The sequence below is a fragment of the Phoca vitulina genome, unplaced genomic scaffold (genome assembly GCF_004348235.1).
Source record: "Phoca vitulina isolate PV1807 unplaced genomic scaffold, GSC_HSeal_1.0 scaffold28, whole genome shotgun sequence".
Classification (NCBI taxonomy): domain Eukaryota; kingdom Metazoa; phylum Chordata; class Mammalia; order Carnivora; family Phocidae; genus Phoca; species Phoca vitulina.
In genome coordinates, this window is record NW_022589731.1 from 6,991,856 (window position 1) to 7,017,161 (window position 25,306).

Here is a 25,306-nt window from a genome sequence, read left to right on the forward strand (position 1 = left end):
CACCCCACTGGCACCCATATCTAAATTATCTTTCTCATGTTCATTACTGAACTTAAAAGAAAAAAGCTTTTTCTGCTTGCCCTGAGCAAGTTTTGCTCCTTTACAATATGCATTCAGTTCATACCTTTATAATATCACTTACTATGTTGATTTTAATGCACTTGTTTACAAGTCTATTTCCTGTAATAATCTATGAGTTACTTGAGGGAAAGTAGAATTTCTTATTTGTCTTTGAATTCTCAATTCTGAGCTCACTACCCATCACTGGGGATTGGTTCAGTAAATGTTTGTTGATTTAATTGAAAGAGTTCTCTGAGAGAGAATCTGGATTGTATTCTTTTTCCAATTTTATGAAATGGGTTCCAGTCCCAACTGAGTCACTAGGCAGGTGTTTAACCTTGGGCAATCACTCTACTTCTGAGGCATAGTGTTTTTGAAAAAAATAAGAATAATGCTAAGTGTTCTCTCTAGCTCAAATGATTATTTCAAAAATAAAACAGGATAATGTGTGGGAAAATGCTATAAAAATGGAAAAGAAATCTACATGCTAAATTGCTCTTCTCTAGTACTTAACATCATGCAAGCATACTATTAAATACTTGTTAAAATGAATGATGTAGACCCATCATTGATGAAGGTCTATGCTAGAGCAGAAGATATTAATGTGAAAGTCCAAGGTTCTGTCTCCTAACCAAGAAGAGGAACAATATGCAAATATATTTTGGAACCTTGATTCTTCCAAAGAAATTGCCAAAGAAGTGTATCCATTTTCAGCGAGTGCCATAGTGTAGTTCATAAGCATGTTTCTGAGAAACTCTACAAAATGGAATAAAATTACAAGAATTGAATTTGAGAAGGAAGGCTAAAATTGGGCAATATCAACAGAGAGAGAAGAGAAACTTGAGCCAATAGGGGTGTTTGTTTGTTTGTTTGTTTGGGGGGGAATAGGTCACTGAAATAAACATTTCACTTTTTGTCTACACATATGCAGCGAAGTGAGACAATTAGGCATAATAAACCCAGTCATCTAAAAATGATTCATCACTTGGCATACTCTAAGACCATCTCATAATTATTCATTCACTCATTCATTCTACATATCCTACAGTGTTTCTTTCTTTAATATATAGCTATTAAGGACCCACTGTGGGGAAGTTTAAGTGGTAGGTATTAGAGATATAGCATTAGAGTAATACAATCCTTACCCGTAAATATTTCATAGTTTAGAAGGAGAGAATGAAGAGCAAATGAGCAATGACCAGAGAGTGTTAATAAGTTAGGTGTGAGGTTCTTTGAGGGCAATATATGGACCACCTAAGAAGTCTTGGTGCCACAAAAAACATCCAATAAAAGAATTTTTCTAAACTATATCTGATTTCCCTGGATTTCTCATTAAAAATGTCAGTTGTAGACTTTCTAAATCAGAACTTCTCAAGTCAGGGCTCCAAAATACGCATTTTAACTGAGTATCCTAAGCAAGTTCACTGCTAAGAGAACTTGAAAAACATTATTCCAGATAACTGATGTCTATGCTGAAAACTTCATCTAAATAGGAGTTAATTCAACTCTTGTTTTCTTCTTCATTATAATGCAATAACTAGAAATCTGTGTCAAAATGCTGATAAATGAACTTGATATACAGAAATAGCTTTGAATTAAATATAAATTATTGACTAATTTTTAGAGCTAAAATTAGTAACAATTTACTTACAGGAATTGTTCACTTACTTTACAGCATATAATCCATCAACACAGAAGGTCAATAGTTTAAACTCTGCCATCAGACCGCCTGGGTTCAAAGCTCAACTTTGCAATTTATCAGGTGTGTAGTTTTAGGAAAGTCATATAACATTTCTGTGCATCAGTTTCCTCATTTGTAAAATGAATATAATAAAAATAGGTCCTACCTATCCTGCAGGTAGGATAAAGTATATGGCATAAGTATTGCGAATACCATCTGGCACATACATATTTTAAGTGTTGGGTGTCATTAATCTCATTCTGTTTATTTGTTCCCTCTCTGGGCCTAACCTGGGCTCAATACTCATTCCAGGTCAATTCCCATTTGTTACCATGTATTTTCCTGCATTTAATTTTCTTGTTGCCTTTTCAAGTGGTACATACATTATGAACACTGAATAATGTCTTAATGAGGCACTTAAGAAAGGGATCTGATCTTCAGATATTTGTTTCCCTTGTAGTGTTGGCCACATCTGTACTCTGCATGGTCTTTGGGAGGAAATCAGTCAATTTTGTTCTTCAGATAATATATCTAGAAATCTGATGATTAATTTTATTCTCTCATAACAACAAAATTTTCTTCCCCTTAAGTAGCACACTATGCATTCCTCAAAATAAAGTAATTGGAGGGGATCATTTACCAAGAAAATGAATATTAGAAAGTTGATATTTTATCTTAGCAGAAATCCTCCAAATGTACTGGGCACAAATTAGCATTCCCTCCTTTTCTCCACCCCACACTCCTAATTACTTACATCTGATTACATCAGCTTCTCCCCTTTTTTAGCCTTTGGTAGTTGGTATCCATGGATCTTCATTAGATAGCTTATTGAAGTTCTCTACATTTTGTAAATTTATTTTGCTTCCCCAATTCTTGGTTAAAGGTCTTGAAAATGGGACCTTAACAATTTGCAGTAACATCTTGTACCTAACCACTCTAAAACTCCATAAATTAAAGTGCAATTAAATGAGTTTAAAATTATATAAGTAGAACATTTAATGATCCTGTCCAAGAGCATTTTGGATGCATTTTTATAATGTGCATTACTTTAAAAATTAAAACACTTTCGTTAATCAGTGGAGAGATATTTTAAAGCTATGCTTAGAAGTACATTTAAGTTAAAATATAGTTAAAAGTTAAAATAGAGTCACAAAGTCTTATCTGGCTCAAAAAGCCCAGTAGAAATGAATGTCTTCTTTATACTTAGATATATTTGATGGCATCCATATTGTTATGAAGGAACAACAACAAAGACTGCAACTCAGTGAAAATGTCCAAATCAATTAGAGGTTTTCATTGAAGCTAAATGTATTATCATCATCATAAGCATGTAGGAGCATAATATTATATATATTTTTAATAATTCACAAAAAAATCTCCCTTAGTTTGGAACGTTTATAAATATTCCTAGAAAAAGTTTAAAGCAATTGGAACTGTTTTTCCTGGAGAAGAAATAACCACTGAGTATCTCAGCTGAAAGTACCTTGATAAATATTATATTGTTTATAAAGTTTAAGTTCTAAATTAAATTTTAAAATATTATTATTATTATAATTACCAAGAGCATCAGTATCATTCTATGTTATGCTGTTTAAATAATTTGAAATGCTTTTTTGGAACAAAGTGAAAATAATGAGAAAGAGATGGACAGAGAAGAGGGAAAGAAGGAGGGAGAGAGAGAGGAGAGGAATAGGAAATCAAGGGTTTTCAAATAACCAAAATGTAACATCATGCCAAGTATTAAGGGGGTACAGAAAAGCAGAGATGTCATAATGTAGTTGGAAAGAGAAAATTAACAAGTCTAACATAATGCACGCACCACTATGTACTAAAGAGGTTGCAATTCTTGAGCTTCCATTAACTAGCAAAGAAAGAGCAAGAGAAGCAAGAGTTAAACATCAGAACATGACAAAACTCATCATACAAGCTCCTGTACTGTGTACAAATACAGTTACTTAAAGCAAATTATCAATAACTCAAAAGAGCACTAACTAGACCATATCATAAGATGTTCTCTAGGTATAAAATACATACTATATTTTGAAGACTTCATACCAATAAAGAATGGAAAATGTCCCATTAATATTTTGATATTGATCACAATTGCATAATATATTTTTATGTATACTGAGTTAAATAAAATACATGAATAAAATTATTTCCACCCTTCTTTTTTATGGTGAATATTAGTAAATTTAAATTACATATTTGGCTATCTTAGATTTCTACAGGGTGGCACTGATCCAGAACTGCCTACTTTGATGCATAGAAAAGTGATAAATATGAAACACTAGCTTTTAGGAGATCAGGAGAAAAAGGACAGAGATAAGAATAGAGATAGAAGCCCTCCTAAGTACATAAGGCTTGAGTTGGGAAAATGGAAAGGGAAAAATGAGACAGCACTGAGCTAAGACATAAAGATGGCAATGAGTTTAACATAGGATGATGACTATTTGTTCACCGTTATGACCACACCAAGCAACATCTGCAGAAAAGCTTGAAAGGAAATTAGATTTGAGTAATTTTGTTTTTCAAATGGACATAATGGGATGAAAAAAAATAATAATACAAATTTCTGATTTAAAATGATAATGAGCAACCAACACTAATCAGAAAATTTCTTTGAACTGACCAACATCTCTTTACAATTTGGTATTGGTTTTGACTTATTTACTTATTTTTTAAAATTAATTTTCACAAAAACACAGCATGAGATTTACCCTCTCAACAGATTTTTAAATACCCAATATAGTATTGTCAACTATAAGCACAATAGTGTATATCAGATTTCTAGAACTAATTCATCTTGCATAATTGAAATTTTATGCACATTGATTAGCAGCTCTTCATTCTTTCCTCCTTGTAGCCCCTGGCAACCACCATTCTATCCTTTGTTTCTATGCATTTGGCTATTTTAGGTACTTTATATAAATGGAATCATGAATAATTTGTCCTTCTGTGACTGGTTTATTTCACCTAGTATAATGTTCTCCAGATTCATCCATGTTGTCACATATTACAGGATTTCCTTCTTTTTCAAGGCTGGATAATACTCCATTCCATGTATATATCACATTTTCTTTATCTATCCGTCAATAAAAATTTAGGTTTTTTTCTACATCTTGGCTCTTGTGAATAGTGTTGTAATGAACATGGAGTGATAATATCTCTTTGAGATCCAGATTTTAATTTTTTTAGATAGATACCCAGGAATGGATTACTAAAAATAGAATTATTTTTAATTTTTTGAGGACCCTCCATACTATTTTTCATAGCAGCTGCATTTTGCCTTCCCACCAACAGTGTATGGAGGTTCTAATTTCTCCACAACCTCTACAACCTCCCCAAAACTTGACTTTTGTCTTTTTGATAATTTTGTCTTTTTCATAACAGGTGTGAGGTGATATCTCATTGTGGTTCTGATTTGCATTTCCCTGATGATTAGTGATGTTGAGCATCTTTTCATATACCTGTAGGCCATTTTAAAATCTTTGGAGAAAAGTATATTCAAGTCTTCAACTCATTTTTAAATTGTTATTAGTTTGTTTTGTTTTGCTATAAATTTGCTGTTAATTTGTTTTGTATTTGTTTTTGAGTCATGGGGTTTCTTATATATTTTAGAAAGTCACCCTTTATCAAATAAATGGTTTACAAATGTTTTCTCCCATTCCATGGGTTCCCTTTTTACTCTGTTGATTGTGTCCTTTGTTATATAGAAGTTTTTAGTTTAATGTAGTCACACTTGTCTAAGTTTACTTTTGCTGATTGTGCTTTTGGTGTCATATCATGAAATCATTGCCAAGACTAATGTCAAGGAATTTTTATATCCTATGTCTTCTTCTAGAAGTTTTATGGTTGCAGGTCTTACATTTAAGCCCTTAATTCATTTCAAATTAATTTTTGTGAGTGGCATGAGATAGGGCTCCGCTCCAATTTCATTCTTTTGCATGGGAGTATCCAGTTTTCCCAGCACCACTGAAAAGACTATCCTTTCCCCATTGACTATTCTTTGCTCCTTTGTCAAATATCAGTTGACCATATATGTGTCTACTTATTTTTTCTAGGATTTTGATTTTGTTCTATTGATCAATGTATCTGTTTTTATGCCAACATAATACTGTTTTGATTAGTATAGCTTTGTAATATAATATTTCATTCAAATAATTAATTCCAAACTTTCTCATACTCTTGAAAAAAGTTGAAAAGTAGAAATCACTTCCACATACATTTTATGAGATGAGAATTACTCTGATACCAAGCCAGACAAAGACACCAAAAGAAAAGAAAACCCCAGGTCAAAATCCCAGATGAATACAGATGCAAAAATCCTCAACAAAATATTAGCAAACCAAATTCAATAGCACATTAAAAGGATTATACACCATGACCAACTGGGATTTATCCCTGTGATGCAGGGGCAATTCAACATATGAAAACCAATCAATGCGATATACCACATCAGTAGAATGAAGGACAAAAATCACCTGTTTCCAGTTTGAGAGTCCATGCACTTAGCACTATGAATGGGGTGAGAGAACCAATGTACCTCTTTGTACAATTTCAGAATCTCAGAATAATGAGAAATCCCTAAAAAGCTTTCGAAAGAGAGGCCAAAGGAGTAGGAACTTAGAATATATCAGCCTTTTCAATCACAGCATTAAAACCAGAGGTAGGTTTTTCAATCAAATGCTGAATAATGAACCTCCCTAAAATTTACTGGCATAAAGAAATAGCCATTTAATTGTGCCTACAAATTTATGGCAGGGTACAGTTGTGATGGTTCCTTTCTTCCCCAGATAACTGAGGCCTCAGCCAGGGGCTCAAATAGCTAAAGGTAGCTGAGATAGATTGATTAAGGTCATAAGCCTAGGACCTCAGTTTTTGTTGTTAGATAACTGTTTATTTTGTTTTAGTTCTCCAGTAATATCTACTAAGTTGAAATCTTCAAAATGGCTTCTTCAAAGTCTGGGATCTGGGCTGGAATGGCTGAACCAGCTGGGGACTGCATAAGCATCCCTCTATCCAAGCAGCCTCTTCATATGACTACCTTGCTTGGATTTCTTCCTTACATGGTGGTCCCAGGGTACCCCTTCCCTAGAGCAAGCTTTTCAAGAGGACTAGATGGAAGCCACGAAGTTTTTAATGACCTAGCTCCAGAATTTACAAAATAGTTTCTGCCAACTCTATTTGTCAGGTGAGTCACGAAGGCCAGTCCAGATTCAAGGAGAGGGTAATTACACTGCATCCCCTTAATAAAAGGATTAGCAAAGCATTCGCAGTTGTATTTAACATACCATTTGAAAGAAAATTATCTTTAACTTAGAATTATATATGCAGCTTAGCTTTCAATCAAATGTGAAAATAGACATTTCATATGTACAGTGGCTTGGTGTTTTGTTCTAAGACATCATTTCTCAGGAATTTATTGAAGAGCATTACCCACCAAAGTAAAGGAACTTTAAATCTCGGGAACACTGGTTGTGAAACAAACCTAGAAACCAACCAACCCAGACTGCAATAGGTGAATCAAAATTCCTTGAGAGAGAGCTCCAAGGAAATGTTTTTTTAAAAAAAAGAAAAAAAAACAGATTAAATATTAGATATGTTTGAGTGTTTGGGGGAGAAAAATGCTCAATAGCATTTGATAGATGCATTAAAACAAATTATAGGCATATTAAAGTTTATAAAACTTATCAAAATAACAGATATTAATGAAGGAAAAGCAAAAAGTTCCATAAAAAAGAATACAATTCTGTATCTGCAACATACATAGTCATAATTATGTTATGTATTGCCAGGAATGGCCGGCAATCCCTGCACCGATGGATGAAAGATGACTCCAAACTTTGCATGAAAGAGAGAAGACAAGGGGGTCAACACTCAGAGATAAGACCCTTTGCTCTTCTTTGCTCCCGCTTTTATTGGTCCTTCAGGATATCCTTATCACTGTTTCTCAAGCATGTGATGTGTGACAAGGGGTCTTACTGACACTGAGAGGATTTATGGGAAAGATAAGATATGCTAATCTGCGTGGTCTACTAAACATAGCCTAAGGGACAATGCATACATTTCTTAGATCACAGGGTGGCTGTTTGGGCTAAGAGAGCTTCGGGGAAGGTAACTCCCAGAGGCGTTTCAACGGCAGAGTGGTCACAAGGCCCCAGCATTCCAAAGGCCCATGCCCTTCTCTGAAACCCTCCCTTGCCCCTAGCAGCCTCTGTGTTACATTTTAGCAAGCCAGGTATTATGGCTGATTTCATGCTCTACATTAACCCCAACAATGTATACAGTGACTATTTATCCAAAAGTATTTGGGATAAATCCATTGGGAGAATGGGAGAATTTAAGTGGACATGAGGTGCTGTAGAAGACTGTTATATCTTTATCTATTATTATAGTATTCCAAAGGATACTGTGAAAACTTGACAAAATAAGAATTTTTTAAAAATCATTATAAATACATTATTTAGAAATATAGAGATAGATACCTAAATAAAGAATCCAAATCACCACCTCACACCAGTCAGAATGGCTAAAATTAACAAGTCAGGAAACGACAGATGTTGGCAGGGTTGCAGAGAAAGGGGAACCCTCCTACACTGTTGGTGGGAATGCAAGCTGGTGCAGCCACTCTGGAAAACAGTATGGAGGTTCCTCAAAAAGTTGAAAATAGAGCTATCCTACGACTCAGCAATTGCACTACTGGGTATTTACCCCAAAGATACAAATGTAGGGATACAAAGGGGTATGTGCACCCCGATGTTTATAGCAGCAATGTCCACAATAGCCAAACTATGGAAAGAGCCTAGATGTCCATCGACAGATGAATGGATAAAGAAGGTGTGGTATATATATATATAATGGAATATTATGCAGCCATCGAAAGGAATGAGATCTTGCCATTTGCAACAACATGGATGGAACTCAATCAGAGAAAGACATGTATCATATGACCTCACTGATATGAGGAATTCTTAATCTCAGGAAACAAACTGAGGGTTGCTGGAGTGGTGGGGGGTGGGAGGGATGGGGTGGCTGGGTGATAGACACTGGGGAGGGTATGTGCTGTGGTGAGCGCTGTGAATTGTGTAAGACTGTTGAATCACAGACCTGTACCTCTGAAACAAATAATACATTATATGTTAAAAAAAAAAAAAAAGGAAGAAGAAGATAGCAGGAAGGGAAGAATGAAGGGGGGAAATTGGAGGGGGAGAGGAACCATGAGAGACTATGGACTCTGAGAAACAAACTGAGGGTTCTAGAGGGGAGAGGTGTGGGGGGATGGGTTAGCCTGGTGATGGGGTTAAAGAGGGCACGTTCTGCATGGAGCACTGGGTGTTATACACAAACAATGAATCATGGAACACTACATCAAAAACTAATGATGTAATGTATGGTGATTAACATAACATAATAAAATAAAGAAAATAAAATAAATAAAAAGAGATTACCTCTGGGAAGAGGAACTGAGGAGTAAGAAGTAGTGGAGAAAGATTTCCTGGATTTTGTTGTAAGCATTTTGAATTTTAACATATATACACACACACACATGGGAAAATGAGACACATGCTGACTCTATGATGTGTTTTTTTTCATTCAAGAGTTTAAACATTTTTTGACATATTTGAAAAGAATTACAAAGTGAAAAACAGAAGTTTTTGACAGAAATTATCTCACAAATGATTTAATGTATTCCCTAACTCAAAAAGTAGTGATAGATTTCTATACATAATGTTCCTCTGGCAGAAGCATAAAATAACAAATTTTAAAAAAACATTCAGACTTAGCGAAATTTGTATGTGGAATGACAGACATGGAATTATGTTTTGTAGCAAGAATCCAGTCCTAGGGAACATCTAACAAGGTAAATGCCCCTTTAGCTGAAGAGAGTAATGAATGATGAGTCCAGATTGTTGGTAGGTGAGAGGAAATAAGGCTCCATAAGACATTTGTGGGTGTGGGGTTGTGCTTCTGAGAAAATGGGACTGAAAAGCAACTAAGTCATTGAGAAGACTTTTCAAATGTGTTAGAAAGAAGGAAGGAAGGAAGGAAGGAAGGAAGGAAGGAAGGAAGGAAGGAAGGAAGGAAGGAAAGAAAGAAAGAAAGAAAGAAAAAGAAAGAAAGAAAGAAAGAAAGAAAGAAAGAAAGAAAGAAAGAAAGGAGAAAGAAAGGAGAAAGAAAGAAGAAAGAAAGAAGAAAGAAAGAAGGAAGAAAGAAAAACAGGAAAAAGACACAAGGTATTACAGGTAAGCCACTTGGGCTATGGTGTTCATGATTTGATTAGTTTTATGCTGAATAATATTAATGGCTTGATGTGATATAATTAATGCCAAAATACGGTAATTATAAAGTGATTATAATTAACCCAACAATTAAATTTATGAGAAAAAATGAGATAAAGGAAATAACATGCATACTTCATCAATGAAAATATTAATGAATAATTAATCACACACTCCAAAAGTGATGGAGTTTGTAGGAAGTCTTCACACTGTTACCTTTCGCAGCAGGGATAAGGATGAATCTCTAGCATGTGTTTACCAAGCAACTGATTTCTCCCGTCACTGCAGAAAAATCTTTATGTGGAGCGAGTAAGCACAGACATGAAACTCCCACCTGTCTGGCTGACCCTATTTATGGAATACATCTAAATCATGAACTTCTTGTTTATAATTTGGATACTTTACAATAATTGCTACCATTTTGTAATCATGGACTGGGTAGTACTCTGTATACATTTTCTTAAATCATTAGATCCTCTTAGAAATTCTGCAGGAGATACTATTTCCTCCATGTAATTTCTGGAGAGATATGAGAAAACTGAGACTGAGAGAACTTAGGTCACTTGCCCAAGGACTAAGCAAGCAGTGGCAGAGTCGGAACGTGACCCTTGGTCACACTGATGCCAAAGTCTTTATCTTTCTAACCACCTTCTGCCACCCTGGGCACAGCCCCAGCCTCAGCGCTGTTCACAACCCACCTTCTATATTCTTGAAGACATCCTTAGTAGACTGCCTATGACTCTAAATTAAACTGTTGACTCTCAACCACACCCTCAAATCAGGGCCTCCTGATACCTGCCTCTGGATCTGGAAGGTGTGAAGGAGGCGGACAGGGGCTGGAGCAGGAACTGCAGATAGAACCGTCTGTGGGTGAGGCAGAAACAGCTGACAGGCTGTGCCCAGGTCACTGAGCCATCTCTTCTGCCTCTGTGGGTTTAATGGGCACATACCTCTGTGACTAGTGGCCTCTTGTCCTAGCCCTTAAGAACTGATTTAGACCTTTTGCAATAAAGGCTTCCTTCTCCAAAACTGCATTTTCTCATCACTTCTGGCTGTTTTAATGCACACAAAAGACAGTCCTTGGCCTTTCAGATTCTGGGTTGTTTTTGTATTTCTGTTTACTTGACTTGGAAAATTTTTTCATGGTTCTCGAGTTTTTGTTAAATTCTAGAATATGTGTTTACCACTGTATTTTGGACACAGAGAGGTCTGAAACCCCAAGGAGCCAAACCAGTGAAAGAAACTGCTGTTGTTTTCCCAGTGCCCTCTGATATTCACTGGTATTCAAATTTAAGAGAGAACAACAGGTACGATCCACTCAATCAAAGCCCACCACAAAGGCAGAGAATAGAGATTCTGGAAGGAGAATGGGACAGAGTGGGAGGTGGCCATGGAATGTACATGAAGAGGAAGATGATATTTCAGCTAATTCAAGGAATGGATTAATTCCTGATACTGCACCAAAGTTCAGGTTCAGCTGGCAACAATAATATCCCACATCTTACCTGTTAAGAGAAAGCCATCCCAGCAAGAGAATTTAGTGAACAATGGGGAGTTCCCCTCTAAATACGCCAGACATTTGAGTCATTCTCAAGTGAATAAATGTTTTGTGGCCCCGGGTGGGACACTGGGAACTTAGAAATGCTCAAATGAGAACCACAAATACAGCAAAAATTCCATCAGAGAAACAGCACAAAACAGCATACAGGTCACTGTGATGATTTTCATCAAGCTGACTGAATAGGCCTTTGGATGAAGAATCATAAAAATGAACCATAGGGGCGCCTGGGTGGCTCAGTCCCTTGAGCATCCGAATCTTGATTTCGGCTCAGGTCACGATCTCAGGGTCCTGAAAGGGAGCCAAGCATCAGGCTCCAGGCTCAGCTGGGGTCTGCTTGAGCTTCTCTCTCCTCTCCCTCTGTCCCTCCACCCCAAAATAAATAAATAAATCTTTTTAAAAAATGAACCAAATAGAAAGAAAACAGAAATATAAGATTTTTTGAAATTCTATTACGTGAGTGTTTCACAAATATGTGTTTACAGAGGTATTGATAACTGAGTATAATTTTGAGAAAATATGAGATTCTTAATGAAAATTCTCTCCAAAATTTTATAAGGAAACGTATTAGATTCTGAAAAGGGAAAAAAGTCCCCAGTTGTATGAAACTCCTCAAAGGACTTAGTGCTAACTTACGTTAGCAACATGTCAAAAACGAGCTAAGGAGTATTCACACATCTCTCTCTCTGGCAGACACCTTGGTGTGGAGAACCACCATTCATTCCACAATCACCTTCTCTGTCTACTATTTCTAAAATAGAAGCTATAAAAAATAAAAATGCACATTTCCAACTTTCTTAGTAGGTTGGGGGAGGGGGAGATATGACACTGTTCTTGCCAATGGGACACAAACACAGCTTATTCTTTTTGCCTCTTCCTCTTACCTCCCCTTCCTGTTGGAATGTTCCTATGAGGACTGGAGACACAACAGCCTCTGGGAAGCATGAGGTGACAGCCATGAGGATAAAATCCCAGTACACTAAGAATAACAGAGTCAACAGAGAGAAAGATCCTTGATAGTATCACTGAGAAGCTGCACCAGCTTTGCACTGCTGACATCTGCAATCTTTTTTATTTGAGAAAAAGAATATTTTAAATGTTTTAAGCTACTTCAGGAATAGGGAAGTTTTCTGTTCCTTGCAATGAAAGGGATTCCTAACCCATACAACCTTTAAAGTATTATAACTTACTCTCTGGCATAAAGGTTATTTTTCTCTTCCATGAAAGAGAGCTATTAATTGGTTTTAACTAAAAAGAAATCTGTTTAGATCAACGAAACAAGGACAGCACTGCGTACAACCCGCCCTGAGACAGGAGACAGGCCCAGGAAGCCAGGACTGGATCTAGAGCGCCCAAGGCTGCTGTCCTCACTCACTCTGAACCTGCTGCCTGGGGCCTTCTGGACTTCCATCTGGGCTGGGCATGATGGGAAAACCCCAGGCTATCTACCCACCTCCCCAGATCTACGGAGTGCCCAGCCCTAAATTAAAAAAAAAAAAAAAAAAACTCAAAAGTATAAGGACTCTGCCACATCTTGCAATAACATCAAACTCTAACCTTAGAGGCTAGTCAGGAAGAGAATCCTCACCTGATGGCAGAGATGAGAAAAGGAAGATTCTTTAAGGAAGAGGATAATCTTGTTTGGGGTATTCACGAATCAGCTTTCATTGGTCAATCCATCACCCCTTTCTGAGTAGAGATCCTCCCCCATGACAAGGCCCCCTGGATCAAGTTTAATTTGATAAAGAATGCAAATTGCTTCTTTACAAGAGTCTAGAAGGATCTTAGAAGTAAAAATCTAAACTCCTGATTATGTGGGAAGATCCCAAGATATCTATACATATTCTTCAAGGGGAAGGGTATACTCAGAAGGGGAAATACTCAAGAATAAGGAGTACAATAAAGAATTTCAGTGAGATTCTCCTAACTGGGCACCAAGGAGAACCCAGAATATGGCACAGAGGACAAATGCTAGTTTTCCAGAGAAAGCAGGGGGCTTGTCTCTTGCCAGACATGAGGACTCAGCCCCACCTTGTAAGGCTCTGCCTTAAGAACCGGGTCTTCACCTCTTTCCAATCTCTAGCCCTTGCATTCCTTAAGCATGGTATATACTCAAGAAACAGTTGCTATTAAAGATGATGCAAAAGGAATAAAACATTAGCTCATTTAATTTTTTTGATCCACCCAGCAAGGAAAACAGATAGCTTGGTAGTACAAAGAAAAAGGAAAGAATGTTGGTTCTTTAAAACATTTCTTGCACATAATTCATATAAAAAATCCTATCAGTCTTAAAATGAAATGTAAATCTTTTGTGTGTAGGAACAACAGTCTAATGCAAATAACAGCATTCTGAAATGAGTTAATTTAATTCTTCAACCACACTGCTGAACAGAGAAATCACAAATATTAACTTTCTGTAACAAATATTAACAGTTTCATAAAGAGGCACTAGATTAATATTTTATCAAAAATGAGCTGAGTATTTTCCTACCCTATTTCTTTTAAGTGAGGCAGAAATGTTTTCTCACTTGAGAATTAGTTTAAAACAGATGTTTCATTATATGCTTCCTATTTTTCCAAACTACAACTAATTTTATTTATTATATAGAAGCTACTAAGTAATTACCACTGAATATGGTTGATTTGGGGGTTTTATTTGTTTTGTTTTTTATTTTATTTTATTATGTTCTGTTAGTCACCATACAGTACATCATTAGTTTTTGATGTAATGTTCCATGATTCATTGTTTTCGTATAACACCAAGTGCTCCATGCAGAACGTGCCCTCCTTAATACCCATTACCAGGCTAACCCATCACCCCACCTCCCTCCCCTCTAAAACCCTCAGTTTGTGTCTCGGAATATGGTTGATTTTGAATTTCCCTCAAGGAATCTCCTCCTTTATTAGCGTTAATAAAACCATGGTATCTTGGATAACTCAATTTCAAATTATTTTTTACCTGGAGAGCTTTAGAAACTTTTAAAAAATCTAATTTTGGAATCAATTGTTCCATTGGACAGGTTTTTTTTTTTTTTCTTACTGTAGTTTTGTAAAATAAATATTTGAAAAAGAGACTTAAGGACCAGGAAGAATTATAGTGTCTTTGCACGCATTCTTTCTCAGAAATAGAATAATTACTTTTCTTAAAAGATTTCATGGTGAGTTTTGTTTGCAAATCACATCTAAAGTTAAACACGTCTTTGGGAATAATTTTAATTCTCTGCTGGAATTAGGAAATTCAAGATTGTTTCTTCCTGCCTAAGCTCATCAGATTGAGGCCTCTCTATAAACCACATTTTTAATATTATCTCAAAATACTGACACAGCTTTAAACAGTGTTAATAAATGGTTTGCACTGTCAAAAATAAAAGCTTAATGCAATACCATTGCACTCAGTCTTCTGCCAAATGTTTACTAAGCATCTGCTATGTTCTAGGCAATGTTGTATATAGACTATTTCTCTAAACATAGATTATTGCTCTTCCATGGGTTAGAGAAACATATTTCTTCATCACAAATAGTTAGAAAATCAATAACTTAAAATGAGCCCAACCCTGCAATCTTTCTTGTACTGTGTGTGTGTGTGTGTGTGTGCGTGCACGTGCTTGTACATGTGCACACGTGAACATGCATTGTATTTGAAGAATTATATAATTATTAACTTGTCTGTGTGCAATAAAGACAAATTCCATTATCAGTAAATTACTTAACCTCTCTGGACTTCATTTTCACCTCTGTAAACTGGGGGAAAACAGTTATCTTAAAATGTTGTGACAGTTAGAGATAATTCACTTTAAGTTCCTGTCACCTAGCGGGTAGGCTATCACAAAAGGTTAGCTATTTTTATCCCCTTGTGAGAAATGTTATTTGACTTCAATTCTGCCATTGATATGGGTACGGGGGGGTCCATCCCTATGGAATATTCACTGAATTGAATGTTTTGCAACAATTTCCTGTGTAAGAAACCCTTCAGTAATTTCAAACTCAGAAATGAGGTTAATTGTTCAATTACTGATGAAAAAATATAAATATGCCTCCATCCAAGACTGATCCTTTTAGGAATACAATCAAGTAAAATGTCTTATACTAACACTTTGCTTTTCATAATCTTCCTGGGGAGGACATTCAAAGTGACAATTAATTTTAGCACCTACTTTTGATTTCTCACAATCTTTAAGTGAGAGAATAAGAACATACAATTTTGGGGAAAAAAAAAACTTGTTTTATTTTTGCATCAGAGAGAAGAATAAAACCAATGAAAACTAATTGCATATCTTCTTCTAAAATATTTATATAAAGACATACATTTATTCCATGACTCTAGACCTTGTTATTCTATAAATGTTTAAGATAAAGATTCTCTAGTTTTTACTAGTCATCAGACTTAAAGCAAATTAATTCCTCATTAATTATGGAAAGAGACATTTTGAAACAAGATGTTTATTTTTTAACTGGACTATGATGGGCCAATGAAAGCAATTAAGTAAGACCTATCACCAAAAACAACAGCCCAGCCACTGGGACACGATAGCAAATAATACACTGACTAACTTTCCGTCTGTTTCTCAAGTCCATGTTCTTATAAAAAATATATTTTTTTTAGTGAAATAACTCACCAATTGGGTTCAAAAAGCTATCTATCTATTGATATACAACTATGTGACTGCAACTATAGGAAATTCACAGATGGCCCCAGAGGGTGATGGGTGTATGAGGCAAATTCTGAATATAAATGTATAGATATTATCTCTTCAATACATACAAAAATATCTTACAATAATCATGTGTAACATGTGATGTACCATGTATAAGTATCAGATGCCCCAAGCAGCAGCTGATTCTATACATAAACTTATCTGGAAGAAGATATGTTTTATATAACAGCATTCTATTGATGTATTAAGGCCCAGAAGAAAACTCACATGCCAATTATATATTCTGTCTGCAAATATATATATATATATATATTCTGTCAAGAACAAAAACAGCTTCAATCTTTAAGACTATCTCTTAGAAATAAAATAAGTTATCTAAAGGATGATATTTGGGCAAAAGCTTGGGCTGCATATTTGGACATGTGGTTATTATTTCTTAAATAATTCTTCTCTAGGCACAAAAGAAAATGTAACTCTTCTCAGATTGAGACATATCTGCCTTACACATGGCAGTCCTGAATTATCATCTGTGCCATAGACATAGTAGCCTGTCTCACATAAATAACAGGGGATAAGTCAGGTTTGCATGTCACTAGCTTTTGTCTGGACACAGTCTTCTAAGATAGGGTATTCTTTGTTCTTAAAACCTGGGTAGGGAATTAGAGGTGGTTACTTGTCTAATGATCCAGCACTCAAATATGTCCTTTGTTTTTATTTCTACTTAATCTAAAGAATAATTCTTACAGGTTACAGAATAAGCAAAACTGATGTGTTTTCACATTTAAGTCAACTTTGTGTACTTTTGACAGTTCAATTTTAAATTCCCTTCCCCCACAGTAAATTATGGAGCATATATTGCCATCTAGTGGCATAGCAATGCTATGGAGCATATATTGCCATATATTGCCATCTTCTGAAATAACACTTCTACCAGGATCATGAAATAAAGCATGTTACAATATACGAAGGGATTGTAAAAAATTTGCAAATAGCTATTTTGGATTTGCATAATGTAGCAAAAGCTTTCAGCTGAAATTCATAGAACAATTAATTAAAGGTGTTTCAAGATCAGTGCTTTCATCATTTCAACTAAAAGATCCAGAGAGTTCCAGATTTGGTTATTTAGGAAGAATAGTAACATCATTTATGACCCAAGTATTTCCATATTACTACTCAGCATCTTTAGCATGTTGGTCTTAGTCCCCAGGCATATGCCCTATGATCACAAAATGGCTGCCACTCTTCCATGCATCATATATTCACCTAAAGATGTCTGAAAGAAGATGTAGAAAATCTTCATATGCATCTCTTTTCCAGAGACTTTCTCATCACCCACCATTGTATGCTTTCCCTCAGGACCCTTTGCATGGATTAGGTCTTATTTTTATGTCCTAAAACCAAAGAATCCTATGAAAGCAAGCGTATTCTGTGGCATTTTCAGCCTTTATATCATGGACTTTAAGCAAAGAAGAACTGGGTGTCAATCAACTGTGTTGGAAACACATAATTATTAAGAAAAGAGAGAGAAAAAGTTCAGGAAACTGTTTCAGTTTAAATGGTACAAGGAATGAATATTACCTTTCAGATTTCAACAATCTGTAGAAGGAGTCCTAGACATATTACAGAGGTATGTGTATAGGGGAAGTGAGGGCACTTAGGAAGAGAAAGATTCTAAATGAGATAAACCTAGAAATAACCCAGTGAAAGCTTTTCTATGACACAATATTACTTACATTTAACTAGAAACTGGAAATGACCCTGAAAGAGTCAGAAGACACAAGTTAGTGGTATCCTGCAAAATGCAGAGCAGATAGTAACATGATAGTCCACTCACTCTCTATTTCTCATTGGCATGCCCTGGTTAAATAGACAGGAAATTCAGCATTGAAGGATGCCTGGAAATACAGTTCAGGGATTTGCATGGCAGTTTGGCACAGAGAGTTCTGAACTCCTGTGGTCTTTATAGTGCATGTGTGATATGTGGGGCATCCGAAACCAGACGCTTTGAGCACTAGCACTCACACAGCCAGAGTATGGATGTGAAAAATGGAGTCTGAGGAAATCAACATGATTTCTATTAAAGATGAACATTAGCTTATTTTTCAAAAGTAGATATTTCATATTTAAGATTTTAGTGTTCTATTCCAAAGACAGAAAGTACCATTTATCTAAGTTTCTTTTCTTTGTTTTTTGCTAAATTCTGGAGACTGAAATATATTTTGGGATAATTTAGAATTTGAAAATGTACTCATGCATTTTCACATCACAGAATCATACAATATCATGCTTACTGGAAAGAAGAGTAATTAAGACAAAAGGTCTCATTTCATATAGCAAGAAACTTAGACCCATAGAAAAGCAATGACTAACCAGTGCCTCCAAATGATACAACAGGAGAGCTGGGTCTGAAGTTTAGATATCTTTAGTCCAATCCAGTGCTCTTCCCATAATTTTTTTCCTATTTTTTAAAGATTTATTTATTTTGGGGGGGGAGGGGCGGAGAGACAGAATTTCAAGCAGACTCCTCGGTGAGCATGGAGCCCGATGTAGGGCTCGATCCCATGACCCCAAACCATGACCTGAGCAGAAACCAAGAGTCAGATGCTCAACCAACTGAACCACCCATGTGCCCTCCATTTCCCATAATTTTATTCTGAAATTGTATAGGATATTTGTTAAGATCTTGGGTTTTAGAGACAAGCTTGCATGTGAATGTCAGCCCGGCCACTTAGTGGTGGTGTGATCTAGAAAGAAAAACTTTATGTCACTGAGCCATGGGTTTATCATCTATCAAACGAGAATATAAACTGGAACTATCTTACAAGAAATTTGGGAAAATAAAATGTAGACTCTATAGCATGGTATTGGAAGCTGACATGTATGGTACTTCCAAAAGTTAGTCATTAGCTGTGCCAGGACCCTGAGATGTGTGTGACCCTTGGAGATGCTGTGGGAATTTAGGGCCTGTCTAATTTACTATTAAGCCATCATATTACATCATGTGGCTCAGTATAACAATTTGACTCTGTAGCCAGATCCCCTGGGTTCCAACACCAGTGCTGCCATTTTTATTTTTTATAGTTCTGTTTAAGTAACTTTGAGCAGTCTTTGCCCTAGGGTTGTGCAACTCTCAAATGAGTATTATAAAAGCATATATCTCATAGGGTGTTTTGGGAATTAAATGAGTTATATATGTAAAGAGCTCAGGACAGTGCTTGGCAAATAGTAGGTCTTATATAAGTGTTGCTTTTGCTTTTATATAATTAATTGTGATACCATCTTATTGATATCTTCAGCCTAGCTCCAGAATGGACATTCTGAACAAAGTTTCTATTTCTCTTTCACTGCAGTGCAAGTCCCTTTAGTTCTAGGAACCTCCAGTCCCCACAACAACACACACTGTGTGGTAGGGGAATGTTAATTCAGGATAATCTATCCTGGGAAGTCCCCTTCTCAGCCACCTTTGACCTTCTGCCCAAAAGCACTGTCAGTCCAGGCTGTATCACAAAATTGCTGCTTAGATTCCTCCCCCATAACCAGCAGCCTTCAATCAGAAAAGTGCCCAGACTCCCAGAAAACCTCGCTATCAACTGGGGGAAATGCAAACCACCTTAAGACAGAAAGAGGCAAGTCATTATCAAATGGCTCACATAAATATACAAGAAAGTATCAGAAGAAGACTTGTAGCAAGGCTTAACCTTGAAGAAACTAGAGACTTTAATCTCTGCTATTTCATAAGGCTACTAAATCCATAGCCCCTTCCTTTTTTAAAAATCCACACTGGTACTACATCATGTTCCACTTTAAAACGAAGCATAAAATCCATTATAAGCTGATTACACTTCTACATTAGAGACTGAAGCACCACTGCACTGTTTCTCTAAGCTCTTCTCTGCCTGAGGGTCAGTGTGGTCAGAAGTCAGTGGACAGTGGACCTCAGATGACAGGAGTCACAGCTGCCAGATGAGAGCAAACATATTTCCATCTATGGCCACTGACAGATCTCCATTATGCTGTACAATCTCTATATTCAGGTTATCGTAAAGTAAAAGTTGATTTCCTCCTGATTTTCAGTATTTTGAAACTAAAAATACTAGAAGAATTTCTTTCATAACTTTAGTAACAAACAAATATGGCCCACTGACTTTTTGTAAATAAAGATTTATAGGATGACATGACACTCACTTGTTTATGACTGCTTTTTTTTTTTGCTACAGTGACAAAGCTGAGTAGTTGTAACAAATATTTTATGGTATGAAAAGCTGGAAATATCTGCATCCTTACAGAAAAGCTTTGCTAACCCCTATTTTAAATAGACTAGCATGTCTTTTATCCAGAAATTACAGTTTGTTCTATGATTATACCCTAAGGAGTGAAGCGAGCAAGTGAACAAACATATCGCCCCAGAGATGTCCATTGTAATGCTGTACACAAGTGCAACAAATTTGAAAACAATCTAAAGCACAAATAATTTATCAACATAGATAATAAGAACACATATAGAAGACATATCAAAATAATGAATATTTAAAAATTGTTAAAAAGGGTAAGATAGATCTATTCAGTTTGATACAAAAACACTTGCACAACAATGAAAATATAATGGTACACTTAACTTTTATTGAATGATTAACATTATCCAGATACTATGCTAATCCCTTTCATCTATTATTATCTGCAATTTATAGATTAAAATATTGAGGTTTTGAAAGATTATATTCTTATTCAATTCACACAACTTAAAAGTGGCAAAGCTGAACAGAGATTTGTCTGTTTGCATAACTCCAAAGAGAGACAGAGAGAGGGAGAGAAAGAGAGAGGCACCTGTTAATAGACTATGGGCTATGAAAGAGCCACACTGGCCACTTAAAATACTTTCTATAGCTATAAAAGCAACTGCAAAAGAACTTTTTCTTGCTGAATGACTTGAGAGTGAGTTGCTGACCTGATGTCCCCACAACAGTTTCGTGTTATTCCTTTCAACAAGGACATTCTTCTACATAACCACAACACAATAATTACCATTAAAGCCAGAAATTAACATTGATACATTACTGCCAGATACCAATTGTCCCAAAAATGACTTTACAGCACAAAGAACTTGTGCAGAATAATTTGCTGTATTTCATTGTTATGTCTCTTTCAGCTTTGGAATATTTCCTCAGTCTTCCCTTGACTTCATAACTTTGATACTTTTGAAGATTGCAGGCCAGCTATTTTACAGAAAGATGTTCATGAGTTTGTCTGCTGCTACCACGTCATTAGGTTAGATGCATGTTTAGTTCCCATTTAATATATCCCATTACTGATAATGTTCACTTTATTATTACAAATGATGATGTTGATTGATACTTCTCCACTACGAAGCTAACTCTCATTTTTTCAAGTATTTTGTTTGTGAAGATTGTCTTTGAAAGTATGTAAAGATCCCTTTCCTCTTCGAAATTATTTGTTCATTTATTTGTACACCGTTGGATTCATGGTTTCCTATTTTATGCAGTTCGTTGCAATCTGTTACTAGCATTATTTATTTATCTTGATGCTCAAATTATTGTTCAGTTTGGCACAGGAGGCCTTCTTAGTGGCTTGTGTGTCTTTTTGACATATCCCCATCATTCTTTGAGCATTTTGTTACTTTCTTTATGGCACAAAAAGATATCCCTGGTTTCTATTAGTGGATAATTTATTCAGAGAACAAGATCTGGGCATAAGGTGTACTCACTTTTCTTGGTGTCTCACTGCTCCCAGACCCTCTCAATGGACAGAGAAAAGGAATACGTAAAATCAAACACACACATGCATACTTTACAAAGTCATACTGATACTTCAAATTCCAATCTGCCAAATGAAAAGATTCCTTTTGAATCTTGATTTCTTTGAATCTTGGAAGGAATCTTTTCAGTTTTGGGGTTTTGTTTTTTTGGTTATTTTTGGATATTTTATCTACCTTCTCACAGTGAGAAGCAAGACTTCCTTTATCCTTAATTTATTTTTTCCATCAATCACCCTGTATATAACCAATCTTTCACATTTGCCAGTCACCACCTTACCCAATGTGAGCTCCAAAATGTTATGCAGGGCCATGCCCACCAGGGAAGCCCTTATCTTTTATCCATTTGCTATCGCACACTGCAGCGGGGGCTTCTTCCCACACCCACCAAGGAATGTACACCCTCCTCACCCTGCTTCACCTCGGATCCCTGTGCTGGGCAGTGTGGATTCCCTTTCTTTCCAGCACAGGTCCTTATCTCATCCTGCCCAATATCACACCTGTAGAACTTAATTGTTCATGAAGGAAAGGGTAGGGGGAGGAATGGAAGGAAAAGGAATGGGAAGAGAAAAAAAAAAAACAGAACAAAAACAAAATTCATACCATGCAGTGTAATACAAAGTGGGGAAGAGAGTGAGGCAATATGTCCATAGAATGGAAATTCTCCAAGAGCTGAGAAAATGAGAACAATTTGGAACAATCAATCAAGAAAGATAATGAAATAGCAGCCTTGTTGGCTAATAAAACATTCACTAGAAGAGATGGTTGAGGAGTTGGGCAAAAGAAAAATATGTCTTATACAAAGCAGGCCTTTGATAGTTTTGAATAAAGAAAGAGGCATCTCCCTAGCGATACTCTCCCCGTAAATATAGTGGCTATGCATCTTGGATTTACAAGATAATGATGTTTGTAGATAGTTTTATTCTTCTCAGTTAGTCTTGTTCAATGAAAGTACAACTAAATCTACTATTAAGGGTTGCTAAGCCTCTGTGTGTGTGTGTATGTATGTGTGTGTGTATTTATACATCAGGACAAAATCTTTTGTCAGATCCTATGATCCTGTTCTTTTTGCTTAGAAAATATGGTCATTATAACCACATAATTTTGATTTGACAATTGACCATGGAAGAATTACACAAATATGAGGCGAATCTAATGATCAAAGGTCTTCTAAATTATTCAGCATCTGTATCTAAATCTCACCCATTGCTCTATATTCACTCCATGACAGAAACACGAAGGACCCATGCTACTTTTATGGTAATTATTATTGTTATTATAAAATAATAAAAGCGTACCTTCATATTATTAGCCTTTGTGCTGTCAAGCAGTATACAGCGCTAGAATATAAATACCCTCATTACCACTTATAAAACAGGAAATGGGGGGCGCCTCGGTGGCTCAGATGGTTAAGCGTCTGCCTTCGGCTCAGGTCGTGATCCCAGGGTCCTGGGATCGAGCCCCGCATCAGGTTCCCTGCTCGGCGGGAAGCCTGCTTCTCCCTCTCCCACTCTCCCTGCTTGTGTTCCCTCTCTTGCTGTATCTCTCTCTGTCAAATAAATAAAATCTTAAAAAAAAAAAAAAACAGGAAATGGATTTAGTCAGCTACATAACATTCTTTAATAGCACAACTTTTAAGGGTTCTTGCTCTAACCACCATAGAACAGTACCTCACCATGTTGCCAAAAAGAGATATGGAATTTATAAGTATTTCATGCCATTAGGAGTAAACACTAGAGGAAAGAAAACAGTCCCTCCACATGAAACCTCCTAGGGTATTCTTCTCTTACTTTGAAAGAGAATACAGGCAGTCTTGAGGTAGGATCTGGAGGCCTGGGGTCACAATTATGCACAGTGGTTGGCAGGTGGTCCCAGCCGTGGACCACCAGGCTCAAAACCCAGTTTGGCAACTTGCTTGGGGCCTTGAGCCAGTTGTTTATTTCCCTGTGCCTCTTTTTGTCACCCATAAATGGGCATTTAATAAATATCTCCTTCCTTAGGACTGAATGAAACAATATATAAAGCACTAGGTACAGTATCCAGCACAGTTAGTGTAACTAATTTTTATTGTTATTATTACAATTGATAATAATGCTACTGCATAGCTTCTAGCTATGGGTTACATCTGCTGCTTTTTTCCTAAGCTTAATCAACATCAGTGTTAAAAGTTGAAAATGAAGGAATGACAATCCTTGACAAGAATAATATATCCTTAATTATGAGAGCTTCTAAAATCTTACTGTATAGAATCCATCAGATCAGCTAATGAGCAAATGTACCATGAGCACTTCCTACATGCCAGATGCTATCTGAGGTATTTAAAGATCCAATAGGAAAAAGATAAATAGTTTCCATACCCTCATTGAACTTTCCATCTTGGTTGCTTTTAAGTATACTTCATATCCCGAGTAACTAAAAAAAGACTGAGATATGGTTTCTGTTCTCTGCCATACATTCTGGCTGGAGACATGTGAATCACACAGGATATAACCAGAGAGTGATTTAATGATAAACCATAGATAGATTATTCTAATACTTCAAGGGTAGGAATGGCCAACCACTTATAAACATGTTTTTTAAAGAAGCAAAACACCTTTAAGTGAACTAAAATGGTGGTTCATTATCTGCTTTTGAGATGATTGTTCAGAGTCAAGCAAAGGTCACCTACCTAATACCAGGCAATGTGTCAGGCACATTCAGTAAATTTAGTTTATTTAATTGTCACCAAGGTCTTACTATTATTTTCTTTAATAGATAAGGAAACCAAACCTCAAAAAGATCACTCTTGGGCACATGAATAAGTGGGAGACTAGAGGTTTACACTCAGTCATCCCAAGGGGACGTCCCTGCTGTCTCTCAATTTGTCACCAACCTGTCCATGGAGGTGTTGAAAGCTTAGGCTCTGCATTCTTTATTTTTTTAATATTTTATTTATTTATTTTTAGAGAGAGAGTACACATGAGCAAGGGTCAATGGGGAGGGGCAGAGAGAGAGGGAGAGAGAGAATCTTAAGCAGGCTGTAGTCCAGTGCAGGTCCCAATGCAGGACTCAATCCCACAACCCCAAGATCATGACCTGAGCTGAAATCAAAAGTCAGATGTTTAACTGACTGAGCCACCCAGGTGCCCCAGCTCTATGGGAATTCTTAATGGAGCTTATCACCAGCTTTATCCCACACTGTCTTTAAGCCTTAATTTCCCACCTACAAAATAGCAGTAATAATAATTCCCATGTTTTAGAGTTGTTTAAAATATTAAATAAAATCATCTATGGTGATTAGCACACAGTATCAGATGCATA